Consider the following 8,693-nt stretch of genomic DNA (forward strand, 5'->3'; position numbering starts at 1 on the left):
AAAGTCTTGCTATGTTGCCCAGGCTGATCTCCTGGACTCAAGCAATCCTCCTGCCTTGGCCTCACAAAGTGCTGGAATTACAGGCATGACCTGCCATGCCTGGCTCTGTGTATTCTAATACTGGTCTCTCACCTGGCCCTGAGGGACCTCTTGGACACCATTCCTGGGCTCTCTGGATCTGTCTGTCCCTCTTGGCAGTTCCCAGATGTCAGGGATTGGCTGTGGGTACAATCTCATAAGCGTAAGGATAAACAGTAATGTGTCTTGGAAACATGCTCAAAGACCTAGATTTTCTATGTTTGGAGATTTAAAACTTTTTTTCTGCAAATTGCAAAACAAAGACCAGCTGTACTCTCCCAAGAAAAAGCCCAATTATACTCATGCCAGGTGGAGTCCTACTTTTGTAATGAAATGTAGGGTCTTGTCATGGGTCCAATACGGTCCCCCAAAGAAGTCCACACCATAATGCCTGGAACTTGGGAACATGTTGCCTTACATGGCCAAAGGGAGTTTGCAGATGTAAGTGGGTTACTGACCTTAAGACAGAGAGAGTCTCCAGGTGGGCTCCATTCAATCATCTGAGCTCTTAAAAGCAGGGAACTCTCTCTGGGTGGAGTCAGAGAAATGCAGCAGAAAGGAAGTCAAGGAGATTCAATGTGCAGTTCTGAGAAGGGATTCATTGTGCCGTTGCTGGCTCTGAGAAGTAGGAGTCTTGTGCAAGGATTCAGGAAAGGTCTCTAGGAACTGAGGATAGTTCTCAACTGGCAAGCACAAGCAACTGAATTCGGCCAGGCATCTGAGTAAGCTTGGAAGCAGATTCTTCTCCAGAGCCCCCACTAAGGATTGTGGTTCTGCTGACAGCTCGATTTCACCCCACGAGACTCTAAAGAGGACCCAGCCTGAGTGTGGTGGTTCCCACTTGTAACCCCAGCACTTTGAGAGGCTGAGGTGGGAGGATCACTTGAGCCCAGGAGTTTGAGAGCAGCTTGGGGAATATAGTGAGATCCTATCTCTACAAAAACAAACAAACAAACAAACAAACAACAAAAAACCAGAAACTGCTCAACAGGTTCACCTTGCCTGCTGCCTAGACAAAGCTGATTTATCAAGACAGGAGAATTGCAATAGAGTAATTCACGTAGAGCCAGTTGTGCAGGTGACCGGAGTTTTATGATTACTGAAATCAGCCTCCTCGCGCATTCAGGGATCAAAGTTTTTAAGGATAATTTGGTGGGTGGGGGCCAGTGAGTCAGGAGTGCTGATTAGTAAAGTCAGAGATGAAATAATAGGGGGTTGAAGCTGTCCTCTTATGCTGAATCAGTTCCTGGGTGGGGACCAAAGGATCAGATGAGCCAGTTTATCAATCTGAGTGGTGCCAGCGGATCCATCAAGTACAGGGTCTGCAAAATATCTCAAGCACAGATCTTAGTTTTTACAATAGTGATGTTATCCCCAGGAGCAATTTGGGGAGGGTCAGAATCTTGTAGCCTCCAGTTTACATGACTCTTAAGCCATAATTTCTAATCTCGTGGCTAATTTGTTAGTCCTACAAGGTCAGTCTAGGCCCCAGGCAAGAAGAAGGTTTGTTTTGGGAAAGGGCTGTTTTAAACTATAAACTACAAACTAAGTTCCTCCCAAAGTTACTTTGGCCTACACCCAGGAATGAACAAGGACAGCTTGGAGGTTAGAAGCAAGATGGAGTTGGTTAGGTCAGATCTATTTCACTGTCTCAGTTGTAATTTTGCAAAGGTGGTTTCACAGCAAGCTATGATCGTGCCACTGCACTCCAGCCTTAATGACAGAGCAGGCAAGACCCTATCTCTAAACAAATAAAACAAAAACAAAAGTAAAAAGAAGACCCAGTTGAACCACACTGTACCCAGATTTCTGAGCTACAGAACTGTGAGATAATACATTGGTGTTGTTTTAAGCCACTGAATTTGTGGGGATTTGTTCTGGCACCAATAGAAAATGAATAGAGGCCATCATGGAGGTCAGATGGGACCTTGATGGGAAGATCTCCCATTGCCTCTTGCCATCTAAGATCCTTGGGCTGCAAAGCATCTCCCTACTGCTCTTTGCCGATTGCACAGTTAATGAAGAAAAAACCTCTGAGCCAAGAACACTGGGATTTTCATCTCCATCTCACAACAGCTTTCTTCCTGGGCAGGAGCTTCCCTCAGTCCCACATATTTGGAGTTCCACAGCCTTCCCTGGGAGCCAGAATGTGGTCATTTCCTTGCCCAGCCCAGTACAGCCAAGCTCTAAGGAAGCTGTTATCAAAACAGGAACATTCGTTTCATGTGTCCAGTACTTCTGGCTCCAAAGTGGAAAGAGACTTACTCTGCAGCAAAAGCAAAGCATCAAATAAAACATCTCTGTGAAAGACCTGGCAAGCAGGCACGTCAGCTCTCTGAAGACATCCTCTTGTTCAGCAAAGTGAAACAGTCTATAGAAATAGGGCTGGAACAAAGGGCCCTGGTAGTTTTGTCCTGGATTCCCTATGAATGGTCAGCTTCCTTGAGCAGAGTTCAGTGTAAATGAGGCCAAGGCTAGGGACTGGCTCTGGAGGCAGGTCAATGAGCTCCAGTCTATTTTGTGGAGAAAGACTCCTTCTAATTCAGAATGCCTTGACCACCTAATATTTTCCAGGTCCTGTGCTAGGGGCTGGGAGGACAGAGAAACAGAGTCAGATCCTCCCACAAAAATCCACGAGATGTGGGGGAGCCAAACTTGTAAACAGCCATCACCAACACAAAGAAGCATGCACTGATGCTATCTAGAGGCGCACAGGAAATGGTTCATGGGCATAGAGGTAGGAGATATGACTTCTGCTTGTATATTCCCAACGAAGTGTCACAGGAGAGAGAGTATTTGAGCCAGACTTTGATTGAGAGTCAGGGATAAAAAATTGTTGATGACATGTATTTGGTGCTTTACATTTCATAATTTCACTTCAATGGAATTTTGGTAGGCAAAGCATAGCTGAGGTGTTTTAATGTAGAAAACTGTAGGAGTAGGTATACATGGGCATAAAGATGTAAAAGTTCATGATATTTCCAGCAACTAGGCATTCTCATTGATACTGGGGTACTGTTGCTTCTACTTCTCAGTGGACACGGAATCTATCCAGGAATGTTCCTGATTCATATCAGATGGATTTACATCAGGAACATACCTAGATAGATTTATATCAGGAACATACCTACGTAGATTCCCATACCTATTTGTATAGATTCGAATCTATGATTTTACACTTATGTCTTTAATTCCGAACAGCACCTCAGTGTTTAGTTTAGTTTTCTCACTTTCCATATACATATATGTATTTTTTGAGATGGAGTCTCGCTCTGTTGTCCAGGCAACAAACGTGCAATGGCGCATGGCACATCTCGGCTCACTGCAACTTCCACTTCCCCAGTTCAAGCAATTCTCCTGCCTCAGCCTCCTGAGTAGCTGGGATTATAGGCGCCCGCCACCACATCTGGTTAATTTTTGTATTTTGAGTAGAGACAGGGTTTCACCATGTTGGACAGGCTGGTCTTGAACTGCTGATCTCAGGTGATTCACCTGCCTTGGCCTCCCAAAGTCCTGGGATTACAGGTGTGAGCCACCGTGCCTGTCCTCACTTTCCATATTTGTAACTCACTTCTCCACAGTGTTCCTGGAGAATAAAGTGCACTGAGATAGAGAAGACAGATGCGAAGGATGGTTTGGGATCTGCCAGGGAGGTCCCTGAGTGCCATGATAAGATAAAAGACTCTGTCTCTCAGGTTTGGTTGAGTTATTCAAGGTTTCTGAGAAGAGAGTGATAAGATTCAATCAGAAGAGTAAAGTTAACAGACATTTAAATAGAATCAAATAAGGTTTTTAGGTAGAAAGGGAAGGCCTGGGGACATTTGTTGCAGAGTGGTAAAAATGATCTTGGACTGAGTTCAACTTGGTTGCTAGATAGCTCCGTACTGCGATGCCCCTGTATGATAAGCTCAGCGTATTCCTTCACATTCTGGAATGCTTTTTACTCGGAATTTGAAAGTCTCCGTGGAGGTGCTCAAGGGGTTACACTGTGCTTGTTTACCCATCATCCATATCGTAACAAGGACCCATTATTACCCATGAGGGAGGTTTCTATATAAGGATTTTATAAATGGATAACCTGTGTCACAATGAGGCTGGAGTTCATTGTCAGAGGACACTGGAATCCTTCTTCAGTGATTATGTGTAAGTCAGGATGTCTTTTGTGGCAAATAATTGAAAACCCAACATGACAAGCTTAAACACCAAGGAATTTTAATCACTTCTGTGGCTGACAGTCCAGAGGAATCAGGACGGGCTCGATCCAGTGGCCCCAGATCTTTCCCTGTGATCCTCTTGGCTCTGCTTTCTTCTCACGCTGGCAGTGAGGTGATCACATGATTTTTTTGGGTCTAATCTCAATGCCTGGCATTATCCAGGGAGGAAATAAGTTTCTTTCAGAAAGTCTTCAGATAAGGAAATAAGACTTTTTTGAAAGTTTTCAGTAATAGTAATAGTCTCCTCGTATCTTAAGAACATTTCTTTCCATTTGTTTTATTTTCTTTCTATTTTTTGGGAAACGATCTCAAATTTAGAGAAAAGCTTCAAGAACAGTACAAAAAAGTTATTTCTCTGAATTATTTGAGGGTAATTTGCTGACATGAAATTCTGTGCACCAGGATAATTTAGTGTATATTTCCTATGGAACAAAGACATTCTCCTACAAAGCCAAAATTCTAAATCACAGACACCATTGAAGTTTTGTTTTTTTTTTTCTTTGAGATGAAGTCTCACTGTGTCACCCAGGCTGGAGTGCAGTGGTGCAATCTCAGCTCACTGCAACCTCCACCTCCTGGGTGCAAGTGATTGTCCTGCCTCAGCCTCCCTAGTAGCTGGGATTACAGGCATATGCCACCATGTCCGGCTAATTTTTGTATTTTTAGTAGAGCTGAGGTTTCACCACGTTGGCCAGGCTGGTCTCAAACTCCTGACCTCAGGTGATTCACCTGCCTCCGTCTCCGAAAGTGCTGGGATTACAGGCGTGAGCCATCGCACCCGGCCTTCCATTCCAGTTTTGCCACTTGTCCCGATAATGTCCTTGTAAAGGATGTCCGACTTTCATGACCTTGATATTTTAAAAGACTATTTTATTGAAGGTCCCTTGGTTTAGGTTTATCTGATGTTTCCTTGTGATTGGATTCAAGTTTTGCATCTATGGCAGGAATATCACAAAAAGTAATGTGGTGTTTGTTTCGTTGCATTGTATCACCTGGCGCATGATTTTGATTTGTTTCATCGTGGGAGATGTTAGTTTTGACCACTTAATTAAATCACTATCTGCCAGGCTTCTCCATTTTAGTTAACTTAATTTTCCTTTGTAATTATTAAGTTGTAGGAAGGTACTTTGAGACACTGTGAATATATACCTTCTTATCAAACATTTAATATCTTAATTTATCTATATATTTATATTAGTATGGACTCATGAATTCCTAATTCATTTAATGGGTTATGATCTCTAACTACTGTTGTTTATTTTGACATTGAGATTCTCCTTTATTTGACTATCAGAACCCCTTTAATCTGGACTCTGTGTCCTTTTGAAATGTCTCCTAATTCTTTGGGCACTTCTTACTTTCTGGTAGAATAAGATGTTCCAAACTCATTTTGCCCTTTCCTTGCTCAAATCAAGGAACCAGCCATTTTTTTTTTTTGGTAAGTAGTCCTAGCTCCATTTAGTGGAGAAAGATATTTAGAAGCCAAAATTTGGATGCTAAGTATTCTCATTGCTATTGGGTTGTCATTGCTTCTAGAGTCTCTCAGTGAACAGGGCTAGGGACTCTATGCTGTTATATATGCCTGCATTTACATCTATGTCTATTTCTACATTGATCAATCTACAAATTGAAATCCATGACTTCACACCAATGTCTCCAATTCCAACACAACACCACAGGGTCAAACTAATTTCTTTCTTTCCATGTTTGTGATTCACTACTCCAAGAGTGACAAACTTGGCTATCATAATTCTCATCGTATTTGTTCATCTGACTAATCCCCAATGTGTAGTCAATTTCCCATTGCTGTAGTCTTCCCTCCCAACATCCTGTCCTTCCTTGATAGTAGCATCCTCTTGTTTCTTATCAGCTTTCACAGCCATGTCTGAACCAGTCACTGAAAGACGGATACAAAAACCTTTATTTAGACCAACGGATCAAAGCTGCCTCTGGAGCTGGGGTGGGGTCATCTTTCATTGGGATATGTGGGCTGTGTCTAGGAGAGGTAGATATCTAAAAAAATTTTAAAGTTCTCTTAGAAAAAAAGAAGGGAGAATGGATGTTGAATTAGCAGTAACAGTGCCTACTAAAGAGCTGTACAAACACATTCCTGTTATTGAAAACAAGCAGCTCTCATCCCAACAAGCATGTCAAACTGAAGGCAGACCTCTTGCGTCATCTTTCTAATGATGGGAAGCACAACTCCTTGGTGCTACAGCCAAGGAACAATGTCTGACTGCCGAGAAAAGAACCAATAATGTAAACAGCCTCCATGAACAGCAAACTATTCAGACAAGAATTCTGGAGCAGAGCCCAGGGCTTAAGTCATGGCAGAATAAATGTACTCTGAAATCACAGCCCAGCTTTTCCCTATCTCAACCCCCTCCCTGTTCCCTTCCCCATACAATTATTTGGATTAAATGTATGTGAATTCAAAATGTTAAAGACATTGACAAATTTCTCTATGGAAATGTTGCAAAAAGTTCCACTTTCACCAAAGCGTTGATGAATGCAGGCTCTTCCATACCTGGGCCAATGGGCCAACATGATGTATTAATATTACTAGACTTATGCATTTTTTCCATTCTGAAAATTGGCACTCGTTATTGTTTGGATTTGCATTTCTTTAATCATAAATAAAGTAAAACATGTTTTCATGCGGTTAAAACATCATTTTTGACCAGGTGCAGTGACTTATGCCTGTAATCCCAACATTTTAAAAGGCTGAGGTGGGAGGATCGCTTGAGGACAGGAGTTCAAACCAGCCTGGGCAACATAGTGAGACCCCATTTCTGTAAAAAATAAACAAAATTAGCTGGGCCTGGTGGTGCATGCTTGTGGTCCCAGCTACTTAGGGGATAGTGAGCTGGGATGAGAGGACAGCTTGAGGCTGGGAGGCCAAGGCTGCAGTAAGCCGAGATCATGCTACTGCACTCCAGCTTGGGTGACAGAGTGAGACCCTGTCTCAGAAAAAAAAAAAAATCATTTTTATTTTTTCTGTGAAAGCCTATTTATATATTCTGACTACTTCATTGAATGAATGATTTTTTTTTCTTACTGATTTGTAAGAGCTCTTTGTATATTGAGAAAATTATTATATGATTTTGTGATCTGAATTGCAAATATTTCACCTACTTTGTTTTTAGGATAGTTTTTTCTGGTTAACATTTTTTGCCTTTTATGTTATAATATGTATTAGTCTTTTGCTTAAGGCCTTATGACCTGAAGAATTAAATTCTGTATAAAGCGTGTTATACTGCTAAGCCCTGCCCCTCCCCGTCCTCATCCATCCCAAGCAGTCTGGTTTCTACCCCAAGATCTTAGCTCTTGCTCTGTCAGGATGGACACTCAACTGAGGCCTTTCGCGATGTTCCTTTGTCATAAAGTGAAAGCCTGTGGTATTCTAGATGCTGTTCTAGGTGCTGAGGATACAAAGATTCAGGTGAAGAAGACCCAGCCTGTGCCTCCCAGGAGCTCAGAGTCGGGTTGTGTGAACAAATACGTTGAATAAAGTCTATGATAAAAGTCTGTACAGGGTAGAATGGAGCCAAAAACAAAACAAAGTCAAGAAAGTTTTTAAAAGGTGGTGACCCTTGATTTGAGTCTTGCAAGTGGCACAGGTTTTTGCCAGGTACATAGAGAATGAGTGGACAAGGGCATTCCAGGGAGAAGAAGCATCTGGGGTCCAGGTGTGGCTGCTGCAGAGGGAGGGCACATCTGCCAGGTAAGAGGGTCCAGATCACAGAATCCTGAGGCTGGGCTTTGCTCTGAGGGTGATTGAAGGGTTTTAAAAAGAGAGAGGTAATCGGGTTTGTAATACAACACTGCTCTTGACAGCAGGGTGGAAGGATGGGGGAGGAATGGCAGATTTAGAGACTCAAAGACCAGATACTAAACCACAGTTCATGTGACACTTGCCGAAGTTCAGGACCTAATGGTGAGTAATAGGAGGGTGGAAAGCAGAGGATGAGTGTGAAGGAGGAAGACTAGCTAAGATCAGGTGTATTAGAAGGAGGTGGTTTGCACTTTGGAGAGGAGGCGGGGGAGTGGGGAGTGATATGGAAGGCAGGATCGAGGAGGACTCTGAGTCTCTTTGGCTGTGGAAGATGCTGCCGACACTGAGGAGGGAACGCAGGGCAAGATGATGTAGTTTTGGGCTTACGGTGTTTGAGGAGTCAGTGGGACATCCCAGTAGAGACAACCCATAGGCGACTGGGAATAAACAGCTAGGAGTCTGGAGAGAGCCTAGGCTGGAGATGCAGATTCGAATTAGTCATCAGTGATGGGGAGGCCCTGACAGTGGATGGGATGGCCAAGTAGTGGTGTAAAGTCCTGCTTCTTAAGTGTGTACTATAATATAATATAATATAATATAATATAATATAATATAATATAATATAA

General features: G+C 42.8%; 1 long non-coding RNA gene across 2 annotated transcripts in view; it reads left to right on the top strand.

Annotated features, from left to right (window-relative positions):
* The first annotated feature begins 629 nt into the window (after positions 1–629).
* LOC113225253 overlaps positions 630–8,693 on the top strand; it is a 13,750-nt gene continuing 5,686 nt past the window's right edge. Inside the window, exons 1-2 of one of the 2 annotated variants that reach the window (XR_003309918.1) lie at positions 630–800; positions 2,653–2,815. This is a non-coding gene — a long non-coding RNA (uncharacterized LOC113225253). The remainder of the gene's footprint in view (positions 801–2,652; positions 2,816–8,693) is intronic. The other variant, XR_003309919.1, reaches the window with a different exon arrangement.

Source organism: Piliocolobus tephrosceles, chromosome 5 (assembly GCF_002776525.5).
Source record: "Piliocolobus tephrosceles isolate RC106 chromosome 5, ASM277652v3, whole genome shotgun sequence".
In the NCBI taxonomy this organism is placed as follows: domain Eukaryota; kingdom Metazoa; phylum Chordata; class Mammalia; order Primates; family Cercopithecidae; genus Piliocolobus; species Piliocolobus tephrosceles.